Raw genomic sequence first — 17,930 nt, forward strand, 5'->3', positions numbered from 1 at the left:
TTACAGGATATTTGGTTTTGTTATTATTATTATTGGTATTAGTATTATTATTTTAAGAATGAAGCTAAATAATATAGCCGCCCACTAATATGTCACATATGGGTTAAAATGCAGAGGACACATTTCGTCGTTGTGTGATGTGCCAAGAATGGCACTTGATCACAAAGTACAAATACTTTTTACTTGCCAACATTCATAAGCAACGTTATTTTTCAGTACAGTTGCGGTTTTTATAAATCTTGGTGATTAATATTCGCGGAGAGCGTGGGGTTTCCATTTTTCTATAACATTTATATTATTAAAGGAAACACAACTTAGCAAGCTGATTAATTTTAATGACTGATTGTTTTCAGACTAGTATTTGTTTAACATTGGTTTAAAGTTGACTGCTGCTACTTTAGCAACAGCTCGGCATGGGCTCTCTGAGCTGATCCTAATCACTTTCATCCTTGATATTTCAGTCAGTCATGAATGGAGGTGTTTGTGAGAAACTGATTTATTATTATTATTTTTTTTTTTTTTTTTAAAAGATCCTTTATAAACACTCCAATACTTACTGCAGAAAATGATTTTACGCAATGTCCTGCAGTGCAGTTATGAAATACTAATCTAACTACATACCATGTGCAGCCCACAGAAACGCTGTCTGTGCGCAGCCTGCTGGCAAAAAGCGGAACTACAGTTACAGCAAATAAGGCAGAACGGAAACATCGGCGTCACTCCTTGGACTGATGATAGCTTATAAATAGTTATAAGTAATCGCTTGTGTGATTATAAATGTGCTGTGTGTTATGTCATGTATAGTGGTTAATGTTTATTGTTGTGTGTAGTGTGTGTGTATGTGTGCGTGCGCCCACCGTGTGTATGAGGAGTAAACGGGGCGACGTGCACGGTGAGCAGTGCCGGTGTGTGGGTTGTAGTAGTGCAATTGTAATAAACGCATGCATCTGATGATTAAACCCCGAACTATCCCTGCTGTTTTACCCTCTGGGGTCGAGTGCATCGTCGGCGATGCAACGTACTTTTCGCGTCTATTTCAGTTTATATCTCGCTGAAATCTGTTGGAGTAAGTAGTCTCCACCGGGTCCGTGGATGAGAAGAGATTCACAGCTGAGACGAGGAGTAGTTGCAAGTCACCAGTTTATTCTCTGACTGATTACAATCAGGGAGCGACTATCTGACATACATTCAGCATGTACAGTAAGAAGCTCGAACAATAGTTATCGGCTGTCTTTTTATAGCCCTCCGGGTACGTGTTCCCCCCTCTTTTGGTATTTTCCCAGCTACGTGACATCAACATGTTTTTACATTTGCTTCTGTTTGTCAGTTAGCACATGTCCCCCCTCCCAGCATCTTATTGTGTCAGCATTTTTGCAGCCCCCTTTTGTTAAGCAAAAGTTAAAATAAGCATCTGTTCCTCTTTTCCAACTGTCTGGGACGAGGTCATCCTGCCCTGCTCGCACACTGTCAGTTCCTGATTTCTGTTAGTTGTATTATTTTAGAATCAACCCCCTCCTTTCATCATGCCCTGCTTTAAGCTATATTCTCCTTTTCCTCTATTCATTGTATGTTCTTTATAATTCTATTGAATCCCACAAATCTTAATGTAGAATCATGAAAAATCCGTAATCTGTCTTCTTTTCAAAACATCCATTGACGGAAGTATTAAAGTTTTTTAAATTAGGTTGAATCGGCAAAAAAGTAAACCATGTCACCTTACTTTGTTTTACCTGCATCGGGGGCGTGTAGCGCGTATTCAAATCGCATTCGCATGGTAATTTGATTAACAGCGCAATGGTGAAACGCGATCCAGATACTGTACGTCCCCATCAGCGCCATAAAAGGGGGGTAGGGACGTGGCCAGGTGACAATGGTTCATTCATACACATTAAAGTTGCTACATATTCAATGAAAGGAGCCAGAAATAGTTACATGAGTTAGGTTTTTCTTATTTATTTATCCAAATGAATGTTGCAACTACACCATTTAGTCATCTTCATGTAGCCAAGACTTTGGTGATCAGATATCTGGGATCAAAACAAACTGCCAGCATTGCTTACTATGTACTTTTATAATGTTTCTGCAAGTGTTCCAAACTGCATTTTGCAATGTCTATACTTTGAATGTCAAATTACAAACTTCACATAAATTTGACATATTTACAAAGTACACTAAGATTAAGATGAGTTTGTTGCCAAACCAAATATATAAGAAATAATTTATTTGTCATGAATTAAGTTTATGATATTTGAAGAAATGTGTGACCATGCCCCAGTCAGTGAAAGTGTGTTTCCTACCCCTAGGCTCCAGAGGGTTAATTATTGTGAGCATGGCTCAGCGACCCACTATTAAAATACTTTATTAGAAATATTATAGTGTGTGTGTGTATGTGTGTGCGCCCGCGCCTGTTTGCTAGCCTGGCGCCGCTGAGTCATGTGACAGCTGGGAGCAGCAATTGAGAGCAGCAGCGCGAACACACAGCTGCGGTGCATTCGGGAGAGAGATTGAAACTTATAAGTATCGATCTCATTAAACTGGTATTGATCAATATAAATACCAACATTATTATCGATATTTGGATCGATCCGCCCACCACTATCGGACAGTATTGCTGTGTTATAATCACTTCAGCATAAATGTTAAACCTAGTGATTCTGTTTCTGTCATGTTGTCAATATCAAACAGTAAACGTTGTAATGGATTGTTTCTATATATGTGCTTTTAAACAGTATGCCTGCATGTGGGGCTAACAGAACACATCTACCCTATAGGAATACATATATACTATAAACCTGTTGTGGGTTATAAAGCCAAATAAGGAAAAATAACAGTGGGCTATAGGTAGCATAGTGAGCACATTAACGTCGCCTCGCTGTTGAGAAACATGGCGCAGACATCGGGGGAATGTCGAATCAATGTTCGGTAGCGATGTTTCTGCAACAGAGATGCTTTGACGATGGATTTTCAAGGATCGCGGAGACAATGCCAATGCCTGGTAGTTATATCATTTTAGTGTTGCAGCTGTGACAGTGCGAAACAATACAACTGACAAATTGTCAGTAAGGTCGGATGGCGTTAGATCATAAACCGGAAATTAGCGGAACAGGACGCATTTGTAACTTAATATTTTAACGAAAGACAAAAGTAACAAGTCCATTTAAATTTCGGTACTGTTAATTGTGTTATTTAACTTGAAAGGGTATTTAGCTATATTACTCCTTACAGCCAAACGTAGTGGAATTATAGTAACGTGTTACTTCCAAAGATTACTAGGCAGCTGTTTGCTAATGCTAACGTTAGCATTGCGTCATTTTGCTTCTTCCACTCTCAGATAAGATAAAGATAGCTTTATTGTCATTGTGTAAATGAAATGAGATGTCTTTAGAGCAAACCCGTGGAGGCTATGTTAAGGATAAAACTGTAAACATGGGTAAACAAAACATAATATCGGCATAAGTGCATAGACCCACCTCTGTATTTTTAGGAAGATTAGCAATACATGAAAATTTCCTTCAAGTGTGGTAAATATTCAGTTTTAAATGAAAACCACATGTGACATATTATCTGTCCCATTGCATTAAGCCCTCCATCAAACCCCCATGAATCCTAACTGAATGGGTCGCTTTTCGCTGTGAATTCTGGGAGTCTGTGCAACGTCGGGACCGCAGCTCTCGCGTTACTTCTAAAAGGGGAAGGAATTATATTCAAAGTCTTTAATAGCGCCCGATTTTAACAAACGACCAAATTATGTCGATATAAACTGTATTGTGTCCTCCTTTATCTGGTTTTGATAATATATCGATATTCCGTAAATATCCGATAAACAGCCCAGCACTAATTGGTCCGTCTTAATTGTTTCATTGTCACCCCGAAACTTGTGTGGATTGCTCCAGAAAACAACCCTGGTTCCATTAGCCCCGGTAAGAATGGCAAAATGATGGCCAGAGTAACTCAACACTTGAAGAATGAAAGTCAGAATAGGGCTGTCTGGTGTTGTTGAGTCTTGTATTCTGTGACAATCATATTGTTTTGGAAGTGTGTGTCTTGGAATACTTAAAAATAAAATGTTCATAAGGGATGGATGGAGTTTTACTTAGAGTAATAGATCGTGTTTGTTACCATGAAACGGTAAACATACGGGGCTCTAATCCACATGGTTACTGTATTGTATAATGGAATCGGTAAATTCTGCTGCTGTGATGTGTTTAAACATCACAGATAATCATTGTGAAATAGTAAGATAACAGGTGAATATGTCCCCATAATGTAAATCAGAAAAGGCAGAATTCTTACTTTAGGTACCCTGAGAGTAAAGAAATAATGGAATTTATGGAAGGCGCAAGATATATGTATATTGGTTTGTATATTTAGTGTCTGTCCTGTGCTGCCTTATGCTGTTTTACACAGTCTTAATTACTTCTGTGTAAGAAGTGAAATTTTCTTTGTGTTATCCATATGTTGACTATGTGCACCTGTCTTTTTATGTCTGCACATTGAGCCTGGAGGTATGCAATTTTGTTCAGCTATGCTTCCGTTGTTGTACTGTTGTATGGTGTGAATGACAATAAAGTTCACTTATATACAGTGTTGGAGCACGGCGTCTCCACCGGGTCCGTGGATGAGAAGAGATTCACAGCTGACACGGGGAGAAGTTGCAAATCACCGGTTTATTGTCTGGCAGATTGCAATCCGGGAGCGGCCGTCTGACATACATTCAGCATGTACAGGAGGAGGCTCTGCCATATGTATCAGTTGTATCCCTTTTAAAGCCCTTTGGGCATCTCCCCCCCTTTCTCGGTACCTTCCGTGTACGTGACAACCGCATGTGTGGTTCCAGCCGGCTCGTACTGTTCTTGGCCTTCTGGAAGGCTAAAAGATAAGTAGGGGCCGCTGATATTCTCTGTCGCCCCCCCTATCTGTTCCGATTAGGTAGCCTTGCCTTGCCGGCGCGCCAGTCAGTTCTTGTTTTGATTAGTTACAGCCTTATAGAATCATTCCCTTTATTTTATTCATTATTCCCTCAATTCCCCCTTTTGATCTCCGCAAGGAGATCACCCTGATTATGCTGATTAGTAATATTTTCCCTTATTTATGAAATTTTGCATTCCCCCTTTTGGTCTCCGCAAGGAGATCACCCTATTGGCGGGGGAGGTGTAGTTCAAAGCTGTCCAAATGACCTTTGCCCCTCTCCGGCCCAACAGGCAGGAGAGGCATCATCTGCGCATAGGAGCTATCCCGCTTCTCTATCACGGTAGTGATGAGACGAACTGACAGTGCGCGCAGGCAGGGAATACAACAACACCCGCAAGTAACTAAAATCGCAGCAAAAGTAGCAAAGGATAATAAAAGCGAGCTCATTAAGCCTTTCCACTGTCCGAACGCCGAGGTCAGCCAAGCATCCCAGATGTTATTGATCCTGGAGTGTGCATGCATCGTTTTGGAGACGGTCCGGAGACCCTCGAGTGCCCTGGTCACTGAGCCGTCTGGTGCTGTGTTGTTGGGAATGTAAGTACAGCATTCTTCCCCAAACATAGCGCACACTCCCCCCTTTAGGACTCCAAAGAGTTCCACACACAATCTGTCCATCCAGCCTAGGAAGGAGGGCAAAAACCCTGAGCTTCAGGGAAATTCCACTCCCAGCCCGCCACAGGCGCAGCCCCCCTTCGGGGTCCATGGCTGGCATGGCTCACAAACCACTAATCATTAACATTTTAAGCATTTTAAGCATCACACATAACACACTTGTTTCCCCCAACATTCCCCTTTTTATCTTGATCTCCATCCTGGTCCTAGTGTTGTCTGGCGGTGGATGAGGTGCTTTTGTTCTTTCTGGTCGTTGGAGCAGGGGTGGACTACCCTGCTCTGGTTGCTCAGGTCAGGGGATTATTCTGCCCCTTCTGTTGAGACCTGAGTTGCGTCTAGTTCAGCCGAACTGACGCCCTGGATTCCTTCCCTAAGGGCCTCCTGGATCTCTGCTGTGGTTCTCCCTGGGTCCTCCGCAGCCGCGCACTGGCTCCAGTGAAACCACGTGTCACGTTTGCCTTTCAGACGAATCGCGTGTGACGTCCTCTCAGTAACCTGGAAGGGGCCCGTCCACCTGGGCTCTGACCACTTCCGTTTGATGACTTTCAGGAGGACCCACTCCGCCGTGTGTGGTTTGGCTGGCTGGTTCTCTGGTCTCGCCTCCTGGATCTGTTTAGAGAAATCTGCAACGAGACCTTGCAAACAATCATAATATGCTCTAGGATTTTGCTCCCCCTTCTCGTTGGGGGTCCAGGTTAACCCTTTCTGGGGTCCTAGGAACTGCCTGCCTGTCTGGAGCTCAAAGGGGGTGAACCCGGTCCCCCTGTTTATGGAACACCTCACTGACATCATTGCCAGTGGTAAAGCGTCAACCCAATTCATTTTGGTCTGCGCGCAGATTTCTGCCAATTTTTGTTTTATTGTTTGGTTCATTCGCTCCACTTTTCCCTGGGACTGCGGATGATACACAGTTCCGAACGCATGTCTCAATCCCAACGCTTTCTCCAGGGTCAATCGGTAATTTGGGTGAACTTCCTCCTCTACCATGATCATCTGTTTGGACATCACGTACCCTGTGACCCTCTTTGCTTCCTCATCTGCGGCCTGATTTCCTTTCGCTACCATTGTTCCTGACCCTTCATGTCCCTTGCACTTGACCACCGCCACTTTTTTGGGAAGCATCAAGGCCTTTGCCAATTCCCTCATTTCTGCTTCGTGTTTTATTGGCTTGTTTCCCGCGGTCAAGAATCCTGCCCTCAGCCATTGGCTGAGTTCCACATGCACTGCGCCTACAGCATATGCTGAGTCTGAGTCTATGGTAACTTCTTTCCCTTCTGCTAATTTCAGGGCCTCGATAACCGCTATCACCTCGGCTCTCTGGGCTGACTGGGCTCCCCCCAGTCTGTCTGCCTTCAAGGTTACATAATCCTGGCCTTGTCTGGCCACCACTGCATACCCTGCCTGCAAACCTCCTGTGTCTGTTCTTCTCTTGCCGTCTTGCTTTCCCCTCTTCCTGCTTGAAAATAACTTTGCATATTTGAGTTAGACACCCCATGTACAACTTCAACTCATAAACCTTGTTTTTTTTCTTTTCTTTTCATAGCACTCCCTCCTTGCGCAATGGTCAAGACCATGCGCATGCATTATTAAGGTGTCAACCACACGACAAAGGCACAACCAAAAATCCATCACAGTCGTGAAACAGACCATCAGAGTCTTTAGCATCCCCTTTGTGTCCACACACAGGCCTCATAAGGCCCCCTCCCGTGGCTGAACTCACACCCCAAGCATGCAGCCTGTTCTTATCAGTATTGCAGCTTAGCTTTGGGCACCTCAACCCCCCTTTCGCTAAGACCTTCAGCAACGGTGGCTTCAGTGCCTGTGTATATAACACAGAGCAGATCACCCACATACTGTAGCAATGTGATTCAATCCATCCAAATCTGCCCTAAGCATGTGTTCACATCCTTGCAGTATCCTCGCATGGATGAACTGCTGACCCCTATAGGTGATCGCAAACAAACACTGTGACTGTTGTGTTAGGGACACACTTAAAAATGCCATCTACAAATCCACAACTGTGAACCACTCTGCACTAGGTGGCACATCTGTTAGCAGGGTGTGAGGACTGGGATCTCCCACTGATTGATCCTCCACTAACTATTTCGCTGCACACAAATCATAAACTAACCTCCACACTTTGTCTCCTGCCAACATTCCTCTGCACTTTATTTCCCTTCACACTGCCCTCCTATCATGCTCCACAGCCACAAACCTCTCAAGTCTCCTACATACTCTGCACTCCACTGACTCTCACCAACTCACCTTCAGTAGCAGCCCACATTCCCTCACACTGAAATCTCTCCATTGCAACAAACAAGTATGTTTGTTCTATGTCCAATTCAGCCTATTGCTATATTGTTCCTGTATAAATGGGCCACACTGTTCTAGAATTTCCCCAACTTCATCAGTAACATCTTCAATCCCTTATGAACTATGCTGTCCCCTATTGAACAACAAATTTTGTCGCAGAAGGCTGTACTGTCCACTGAGCACCTCTACGCCCCCCTCTGTACATTTTATGTCTATCTGCAGCTGACACAAAGCATCTCTGCCTGACAAATTCACTGGGATATGCTCTAATATTAGTATGGGCATATTTACATGTTTGTAACCTATCTGAACTTCCACTAAACAAGATTTTGGAACATACAGGTGTGTCCTGGCTGATCACAGCTCCAGCACACCAGCTGAACCAGCCTGTTCCCCAGTCTCTCCAAAGTCTGGGATCATCAAATTTGTGGGTAAATGGGTGCCCTTTGAGGAAACCCCCATCCATTGTATCTACTCACTCTGTTCCAATTAGGGACCTGAGGCCAATTAGTATCATGGGGGGCCCCAGCGACAGGAGACTGTCGGCTGTCCACAGGCTGCCCCCGGGGCTTGGGTCCGGAGAGACCACTGGTGCCTGGACTTTTTCTTTTTAGCGGTCAGCTCCTCCAGCTGCATCTGATTCCATTTCTTTGTCAGTTCCCTCTCACGCTCTTTAGCAAAGTCCTCCTCCTCTCTCTGAATGCCGGATTCTGCAGGTCCTGCTCCGTCTCAGTGCGCCACCGCTTTTCTTGAGCTTGCAGATAGGCAGCTGGGCTCTCCCCCTCCTTGATGGGCTCCACCTTCATTTTAACCACACTCAGCCGTGGAGGAAACATTAGTCGCAGCTGATGCCAGCAGTTAGCATGGTAACCGTCAAAGTGACATGCATCATTCACAGGAGTCCCTGTCGCCGCTGCCAGGCCACTGCTTCGCAGCAGTCTCTCCATTCCGTCTACCCCCAAAACGCAAGCCAGAACCGCCTTTATGTCCCCCATCGCCAGGAGCCGACCCATAGTTTCCTCCTCAAATGCTTTTATCCATTTTCCGGCCCCTTCTGCCAGAACTGGGAGTCTGAGAATCAGGCCCTCCAGATCTTGTCCTGCCCACGGCACCTACTGTGTCTGTGCTCCGTTCACCCTCAGCGGAAGCATCGGAGTGTCCCTGGTGGGGGGCTTCACAGCCCTCCTGCTTCTCACTATTCTATGATCTGCATTATCCTCCTCTACTCCTTCCTCACTCTCTGTTTCTGTCTCCTTCTCCTGAAACTGACTCCATCCTTTAGATGGAGGGTTAGGGGTGTCCAGCAGATGCACCAGCCCTTCTGCATTACTACCACTTGCTCCGTACCCCACCTTTATCTCACTCCCTTGTTTCTCAGGCCCACATGCCTGGCCTTCTGTTCTTCTCTCACTCCCTCGCAGTCCTTCCTGCACTGCCTGCCGCAGCAATGCACTCACTGCCCTGTATCCATCTAAACAACTTGCCGTTCCGTTCTGCTCCCTACTTCCTTCATCCTTCTGTGTCACCTCACCTCTGAATTCTACCTTCCCCTCTATTACTGGAAACTGACCCTTGTATGAAGGAGGGGGGGCTTCCACTAACGGACACTGACTTTGATATGACAGTGGCCATATTTCTTCCTGCCTCATCTCTTCTTTCTCACCCCCCTTCTTCTCATTTAGTGCCTTTCTCATGGCTTTCTGCTCCCTTCTCCAGGCCTCTCCCTTTGCTTTAAATAACCTCAGTACCTCCAGTTCCTCACTCCTTTTCTTTTTACGCCTTTCTGTGTTCTTATTAGCCTTATGATACTTTATCAGAGTCTCCATCTCCTCACACACTGCCACATCCCATGTGCCCCCTTTAGGCCACTTAGTTACCAGGGCCTTTGTTCTATTCCCCCACTTTTTACACATCTTTTCTATCCTCGCTTTAAGCAGGGGGTGCTCTCTCCCCAACTGCTGTACTGGTGTTTCTGCTGCCTTTACCAGGGCCTGCATTTTAATGCTTTTCTGCACTCTACTGTCACTTGAACTGTTTTCCTGTCTAAAAATGAACAGAGTTCCTCACAGTCAACCCGTGCTCTATTCTTTTTTTTTTTTTTTTTTTTAATTCTCTCCCTGACAGTAGTTACTTCACCTTGATGTGTGGCTCTAAATTATTTATTATTATTTATTATTATTATTATTATTATTTATTTTCTACTTATTTCCTCTCCTAACTAAAATCCCTAACACTGCACCCAATTATCTACGGGCACACATATACTAAAACCTCTGGTCTATAAACTGTTATTTTTCTCACAAAGATGTGCTTTAATACCCTTTATCTCTAAACTTAGTCTCTATAATCCATAAAATCTATTAATCACAATATTTTATTCAAATACATTATTTTAAGATTTAATTATTATTTAATTATTATTTTAAGATTTATTATTAAGATTTTAAGTTCTAAATTTACCAACCCGCACTTCCACTACTGTCAATGACGTTTTATGGAAATGCACAAATGCTCTATCCCGACCCCTGCTAACTTGATCTCTTCTACTTTGTACTTATTTCTGCTTTATACATCTTTACTTGCAACTTATCTGTTGAACAAGGACCCAAAACTGCGGACGTAATTACTTTCCCCACTTCTGCATCAAATTAGCGCTCGCTCTCTGGCGTGCTGCTTCATCCCTCTGCCTAGCATGCTCTCTCTCCGTTTTCCACAGTAATTCTCCCAGTGAGCGTTTATCCTCTACTCGACATCCGGCGCTCCGAACCGCCCCACACATACGCTCCCCGGCATCAGCTACCTCCTTATCCTAGTCGAATGTCCTACTAACAAACACCACCAATACATAAATCAACAACTTCTAAAATAATAAGACTATATTCAAAGCAGCTTACTGTTGTGTCCCCCCTGAACAGGGCACGTCCCACAAGCTCAATCCCAGTCAAACAGGCCCGCTCCCAGCCGAAACCCCCCCGATCTCCAGCAATGTCAACTTGGAAGGGGGTGTTCTGTGAGAACTCCCCTTCGGTTCTGACAAACTGTAAGACCGCAAGCAGTGACAGCAGAGCCACGGGCAAGCTCAACCAACACAGAGCGAGCGGCGAGCACCCTGAACAGGAAGAACCCACAACGCTGCTCACACACAAACCAGTACAACTGCACCCAAGCTGGTGCTTTGATTCACCCTCTCTCTCTTTTTTTTTTTTTTTTAGTTAGAGAGGGGGACCTTATTCCCTCCTCCCAATCTAGAGTTCGGGGTCCTGAATTCCCTGGGTCTCCCACCCAGCTTTTCTACCGCTCGTAAAATTCTATTTCCCTGTGTGGGTCCCGTACCCTCTGCTCCCTAAAATTCTATTTCCCTGCGGGGTCCCGTACCCTCTGCTCCTTAAAATTCTATTTCCCTGCGGGGTCCCGTACCCTCTGCTCCTTAAAATTCTATTTCCCTGCGGGGTCCCGTACCCTCTGCTCCTTAAAATTCTATTTCCCTGCGGGGTCCCATACCCTCTGCTCCTTAAGGTTCTATCTCTCTGCGCACGATACCTAGACACAATGCATACACAACACATAGACAACACAATATATTGTATAAACACAGTGCGTGCAACCTCTCCTCCGTCTTACTTTACCGACGGGCCACTGGACACTTCAAACTGCTCAATTTGACATATCCAATGTGCAGATTTTGATGTAACAGGCTCTGCTTACCACTTCTAGTCGGCGCCTCGCAGTTCTCTGTGTCCAAGTAGGCCGCGTCACCCCTTAGCCGAATCTTGCGAATCTCCTGGGGATCCCGGACGAGCCCCCAAATTGTTGGAGCACGGCGTCTCCACCGGGTCCGTGGATGAGAAGAGATTCACAGCTGACACGGGGAGAAGTTGCAAATCACCGGTTTATTGTCTGGCAGATTGCAATCCGGGAGCGGCCGTCTGACATACATTCAGCATGTACAGGAGGAGGCTCTGCCATATGTATCAGCTGTATCCCTTTTAAAGCCCTTTGGGCATCTCCCCCCCTTTCTCGGTACCTTCCGTGTACGTGACAACCGCATGTGTGGTTCCAGCCGGCTCGTACTGTTCTTGGCCTTCTGGAAGGCTAAAAGATAAGTAGGGGCCGCTGATATTCTCTGTCGCCCCCCCTATCTGTTCCGATTAGGTAGCCTTGCCTTGCCGGCGCGCCAGTCAGTTCTTGTTTTGATTAGTTACAGCCTTATAGAATCATTCCCTTTATTTTATTCATTATTCCCTCAACAGTAAATGATTTGATTGAATAGTCAGTTCCTGATGCCAGCATTTGGATTGAGTGGGCTGTTAGCCTTGGTGCACATGAACCTTTCCAGCGTTGCTATTCTCTATAGTAAATGCTGTTCTGCATATCAGGCAATCTGTGCACTGACTGGTGTGTTTTTATAGGTGAAGTACCCCTACGGAAATGCAGGCAGCCCAATCCGAGACCAGCGCGTAAGTCTCCCAAGCATTCGTTTCCTGTCTCCAATGAGACAATGAGACGGCAGTATTTTTCTCAATGTGCAGTACTGACTGCCAAGTGTGCTGTCTGTCTGTCACTAACAGCCATCAATTGATTTGACTCTTGTATTTTTACACTTTATTTTGCATAATTGTACCGTCATTCTTTTATCAGGACGAAGGAGGAAACCTAAAGGACGGAAGGGGGCCATATACCAAGAACTTACAAAAGCTGCTATTCTCCAGTAACCCCTTCGATTCAACCCATGTGGGATCGCTACCATCCTGCATCGAGTCCCAACAACGTCGCACCCTGAGCCCTACTCACCAGCCTTATCATCAACTTCCTTCTTAGTTCCCTCACCAGTCCCATCCTCTTTTGTTTTACCTCCTTCTCCATCTCTTTTTATGGACTCCCCTCCTTCATCCCCATGCGTAGCCTCACCAGTTAGCCCAGCTCCAGAACCATCTTCAGCCCCAGCCGTAGTTCATCCCACCCCTCTGCCTCACGTTCTGGTGCAGGCCCCCTCAGTGAGAGTGATTATAGAGGATTATAGAGTCATAGTTGTTTGGGTTAATTCTGAGTACCACAAAAGTTTACAAGCCCTATTTTGGCAAGAGCTAATCATAAGAGGTAATCCTAATCATTTTCATCCTTGCCATTTAAATCACTCATGAATAGATGTGTTTGTGAGAAATTGGTTTGTTTTAAGCATTTTCAATTTAAATAAATACTGCAATACTCATTGCAGAAATACATCTTTTCCAATATTGTGCAGCCTAATAATGAAGTACTTACTACTACGAAATATCTAACAACATACGATGCAACATTCAACAGGGGGTAGTGAAGTGATTCGTGGCTGATCAAAGTGCCAATTCGATGTGGGGCAGTGATTAGCATGTGGAGAATGCTGCAGCAGTATTACAAAATCAGCAACTCTTTTAAAAATAATAGTGATATAAATATATTATTTATTAATAAGTATATAGAATCAGTACACAAAGTATAAGTATATAAAGTTTAAGTATATAAAGTATATAAGTATAAAAATCTTAAGTATAAAAATGATATAAGTATAAAAATGTTATAAGTATAAAAATGTTATAAGTATAAAAAATTTAAGTAAAAAAAGTTTAAGTAAAAAAGGTTTAAAGGCCTCAGAGGACTGCTGCTCTTACTCATCAGAGTGGTTCTGATGCTTAAACTTTTTCTTCAGTGCTTCTGCTAAAATGGCAGCAAAGTCCTCTGAGGGCATGGGCGTCCCCTGCGTCGGTCCCCTCCTGGTCACTGGCGTCCCAACTGGCGACCTCTGCACTGGGCGCAGTTTAATGTGCGGCAGCTCCGCCAGAACATCCACCATGCTGGGGCCATTAGTGGGTCCTGTGCCACTTCCCTGAGGATGACTCCTCTTCTGCTTCGGGCCCTGGATATTAGCAGGCGGAGGAGGAGGAGGCGGCGGTGGAGGAGGAGGCGGTGGAGGAGGAGGAGGGGGCGGGAAACAGCTTGGAGCTGAAGTGGGGACTATAAGAGTGGTCTCCGAACTGCTCCGGGGCATATTTGGGTGAGTCAGGGCACCGGCAAGCTGGGAGATCTCGGACCGTAAACGGCCCACCTCGTCTTCGAGGGCTGTAATTTTCTCCCAGACTGCCGCCCACTGATCCCCGTGATCCCCGTGTCCACTGGGGAGGTGGATGCCACTCCCGACCGTTGCAGGGGCGTTGCCATTTATAGCAACCCCCGTTGCAACACTTGAGCATGGTGCAGTGGATTTGCCCACACGAAAGTTGGAACGCTTCAAGCTTCTCAGACAAGTGCGTAGAAAACTACGTAAGCGACTGAAAGGAGCCATTGCCGAAGTTATTTAAAGGAATTGAACAGGAACAGTAATCACCAACCAAGCCCAAATCAAGACTGAGAGAAATAAAAAAAAATACAGCTTCTGCTTCCAGATATACGTAGCAATAACTATAAATTCTAGAATCTCTCTGAACCTTCGCTTGACGTCACTCCATTGGCACGCTGATTGGGTGGCTTCAGTTTCTTAAAACAAGAAACGAAAAAAAAAAAAAAAAAAAAACAATGAGTACGCAGAACCGTTCGAGGTCAACTTAGCCGACCATTTCACATTCTAAAATTTACAGGATATTTGGTTTTGTTATTATTATTATTGGTATTAGTATTATTATTTTAAGAATGAAGCTAAATAATATAGCCGCCCACTAATATGTCACATATGGGTTAAAATGCAGAGGACACATTTCGTCGTTGTGTGATGTGCCAAGAATGGCACTTGATCACAAAGTACAAATACTTTTTACTTGCCAACATTCATAAGCAACGTTATTTTTCAGTACAGTTGCGGTTTTTATAAATCTTGGTGATTAATATTCGCGGAGAGCGTGGGGTTTCCATTTTTCTATAACATTTATATTATTAAAGGAAACACAACTTAGCAAGCTGATTAATTTTAATGACTGATTGTTTTCAGACTAGTATTTGTTTAACATTGGTTTAAAGTTGACTGCTGCTACTTTAGCAACAGCTCGGCATGGGCTCTCTGAGCTGATCCTAATCACTTTCATCCTTGATATTTCAGTCAGTCATGAATGGAGGTGTTTGTGAGAAACTGATTTATTATTATTATTATTATTATTTTTTTTAAAAGATCCTTTATAAACACTCCAATACTTACTGCAGAAAATGATTTTACGCAATGTCCTGCAGTGCAGTTATGAAATACTAATCTAACTACATACCATGTGCAGCCCACAGAAACGCTGTCTGTGCGCAGCCTGCTGGCAAAAAGCGGAACTACAGTTACAGCAAATAAGGCAGAACGGAAACATCGGCGTCACTCCTTGGACTGATGATAGCTTATAAATAGTTATAAGTAATCGCTTGTGTGATTATAAATGTGCTGTGTGTTATGTCATGTATAGTGGTTAATGTTTATTGTTGTGTGTAGTGTGTGTGTATGTGTGCGTGCGCCCACCGTGTGTATGAGGAGTAAACGGGGCGACGTGCACGGTGAGCAGTGCCGGTGTGTGGGTTGTAGTAGTGCAATTGTAATAAACGCATGCATCTGATGATTAAACCCCGAACTATCCCTGCTGTTTTACCCTCTGGGGTCGAGTGCATCGTCGGCGATGCAACGTACTTTTCGCGTCTATTTCAGTTTATATCTCGCTGAAATCTGTTGGAGTAAGTAGTCTCCACCGGGTCCGTGGATGAGAAGAGATTCACAGCTGAGACGAGGAGTAGTTGCAAGTCACCAATTTATTCTCTGACTGATTACAATCAGGGAGCGACTATCTGACATACATTCAGCATGTACAGTAAGAAGCTCGAACAATAGTTATCGGCTGTCTTTTTATAGCCCTCCGGGTACGTGTTCCCCCCTCTTTTGGTATTTTCCCAGCTACGTGACATCAACATGTTTTTACATTTGCTTCTGTTTGTCAGTTAGCACATGTCCCCCCTCCCAGCATCTTATTGTGTCAGCATTTTTGCAGCCCCCTTTTGTTAAGCAAAAGTTAAAATAAGCATCTGTTCCTCTTTTCCAACTGTCTGGGACGAGGTCATCCTGCCCTGCTCGCACACTGTCAGTTCCTGATTTCTGTTAGTTGTATTATTTTAGAATCAACCCCCTCCTTTCATCATGCCCTGCTTTAAGCTATATTCTCCTTTTCCTCTATTCATTGTATGTTCTTTATAATTCTATTGAATCCCACAAATCTTAATGTAGAATCATGAAAAATCTGTCTTCTTTTCAAAACATCCATTGACGGAAGTATTAAAGTTTTTTAAATTAGGTTGAATCGGCAAAAAAGTAAACCATGTCACCTTACTTTGTTTTACCTGCATCGGGGGCGTGTAGCGCGTATTCAAATCGCATTCGCATGGTAATTTGATTAACAGCGCAATGGTGAAACGCGATCCAGATACTGTACGTCCCCATCAGCGCCATAAAAGGGGGGTAGGGACGTGGCCAGGTGACAATGGTTCATTCATACACATTAAAGTTGCTACATATTCAATGAAAGGAGCCAGAAATAGTTACATGAGTTAGGTTTTTCTTATTTATTTATCCAAATGAATGTTGCAACTACACCATTTAGTCATCTTCATGTAGCCAAGACTTTGGTGATCAGATATCTGGGATCAAAACAAACTGCCAGCATTGCTTACTATGTACTTTTATAATGTTTCTGCAAGTGTTCCAAACTGCATTTTGCAATGTCTATACTTTGAATGTCAAATTACAAACTTCACATAAATTTGACATATTTACAAAGTACACTTATTATCGATATTTGGATCGATCCGCCCACCACTATCGGACAGTATTGCTGTGTTATAATCACTTCAGCATAAATGTTAAACCTAGTGATTCTGTTTCTGTCATGTTGTCAATATCAAACAGTAAACGTTGTAATGGATTGTTTCTATATATGTGCTTTTAAACAGTATGCCTGCATGTGGGGCTAACAGAACACATCTACCCTATAGGAATACATATATACTATAAACCTGTTGTGGGTTATAAAGCCAAATAAGGAAAAATAACAGTGGGCTATAGGTAGCATAGTGAGCACATTAACGTCGCCTCGCTGTTGAGAAACATGGCGCAGACATCGGGGGAATGTCGAATCAATGTTCGGTAGCGATGTTTCTGCAACAGAGATGCTTTGACGATGGATTTTCAAGGATCGCGGAGACAATGCCAATGCCTGGTAGTTATATCATTTTAGTGTTGCAGCTGTGACAGTGCGAAACAATACAACTGACAAATTGTCAGTAAGGTCGGATGGCGTTAGATCATAAACCGGAAATTAGCGGAACAGGACGCATTTGTAACTTAATATTTTAACGAAAGACAAAAGTAACAAGTCCATTTAAATTTCGGTACTGTTAATTGTGTTATTTAACTTGAAAGGGTATTTAGCTATATTACTCCTTACAGCCAAACGTAGTGGAATTATAGTAACGTGTTACTTCCAAAGATTACTAGGCAGCTGTTTGCTAATGCTAACGTTAGCATTGCGTCATTTTGCTTCTTCCACTCTCAGATAAGATAAAGATAGCTTTATTGTCATTGTGTAAATGAAATGAGATGTCTTTAGAGCAAACCCGTGGAGGCTATGTTAAGGATAAAACTGTAAACATGGGTAAACAAAACATAATATCGGCATAAGTGCATAGACCCACCTCTGTATTTTTAGGAAGATTAGCAATACATGAAAATTTCCTTCAAGTGTGGTAAATATTCAGTTTTAAATGAAAAGCACATGTGACATATTATCTGTCCCATTGCATTAAGCCCTCCATCAAACCCCCATGAATCCTAACTGAATGGGTCGCTTTTCGCTGTGAATTCTGGGAGTCTGTGCAACGTCGGGACCGCAGCTCTCGCGTTACTTCTAAAAGGGGAAGGAATTATATTCAAAGTCTTTAATAGCGCCCGATTTTAACAAACGACCAAATTATGTCGATATAAACTGTATTGTGTCCTCCTTTATCTGGTTTTGATAATATATCGATATTCCGTAAATATCCGATAAACAGCC

The 17,930-nt window shown here is 43.6% G+C and overlaps 2 long non-coding RNA genes across 2 annotated transcripts; one reads left to right on the top strand and one right to left on the bottom strand.

Annotated features, from left to right (window-relative positions):
• Positions 1-3,699: 3,699 nt before the first annotated feature.
• On the top strand, positions 3,700-12,998 carry LOC140585587 (uncharacterized). The gene is made up of 4 exons (XR_011987535.1): positions 3,700-3,920; positions 4,586-5,505; positions 12,306-12,353; positions 12,535-12,998. It is a non-coding gene; the product is annotated as an uncharacterized lncRNA (long non-coding RNA).
• LOC140585586 (uncharacterized) lies at positions 4,649-12,258 on the bottom strand. The gene is made up of 2 exons (XR_011987534.1): positions 11,602-12,258; positions 4,649-6,192 (listed from the first exon to the last, which is right to left on the bottom strand). It is a non-coding gene; the product is annotated as an uncharacterized lncRNA (long non-coding RNA).
• Positions 12,999-17,930: the final 4,932 nt, after the last annotated feature.

This window comes from Paramormyrops kingsleyae, unplaced genomic scaffold (assembly GCF_048594095.1).
Source record: "Paramormyrops kingsleyae isolate MSU_618 unplaced genomic scaffold, PKINGS_0.4 ups33, whole genome shotgun sequence".
Taxonomy (NCBI): Eukaryota; Metazoa; Chordata; class Actinopteri; order Osteoglossiformes; family Mormyridae; genus Paramormyrops; species Paramormyrops kingsleyae.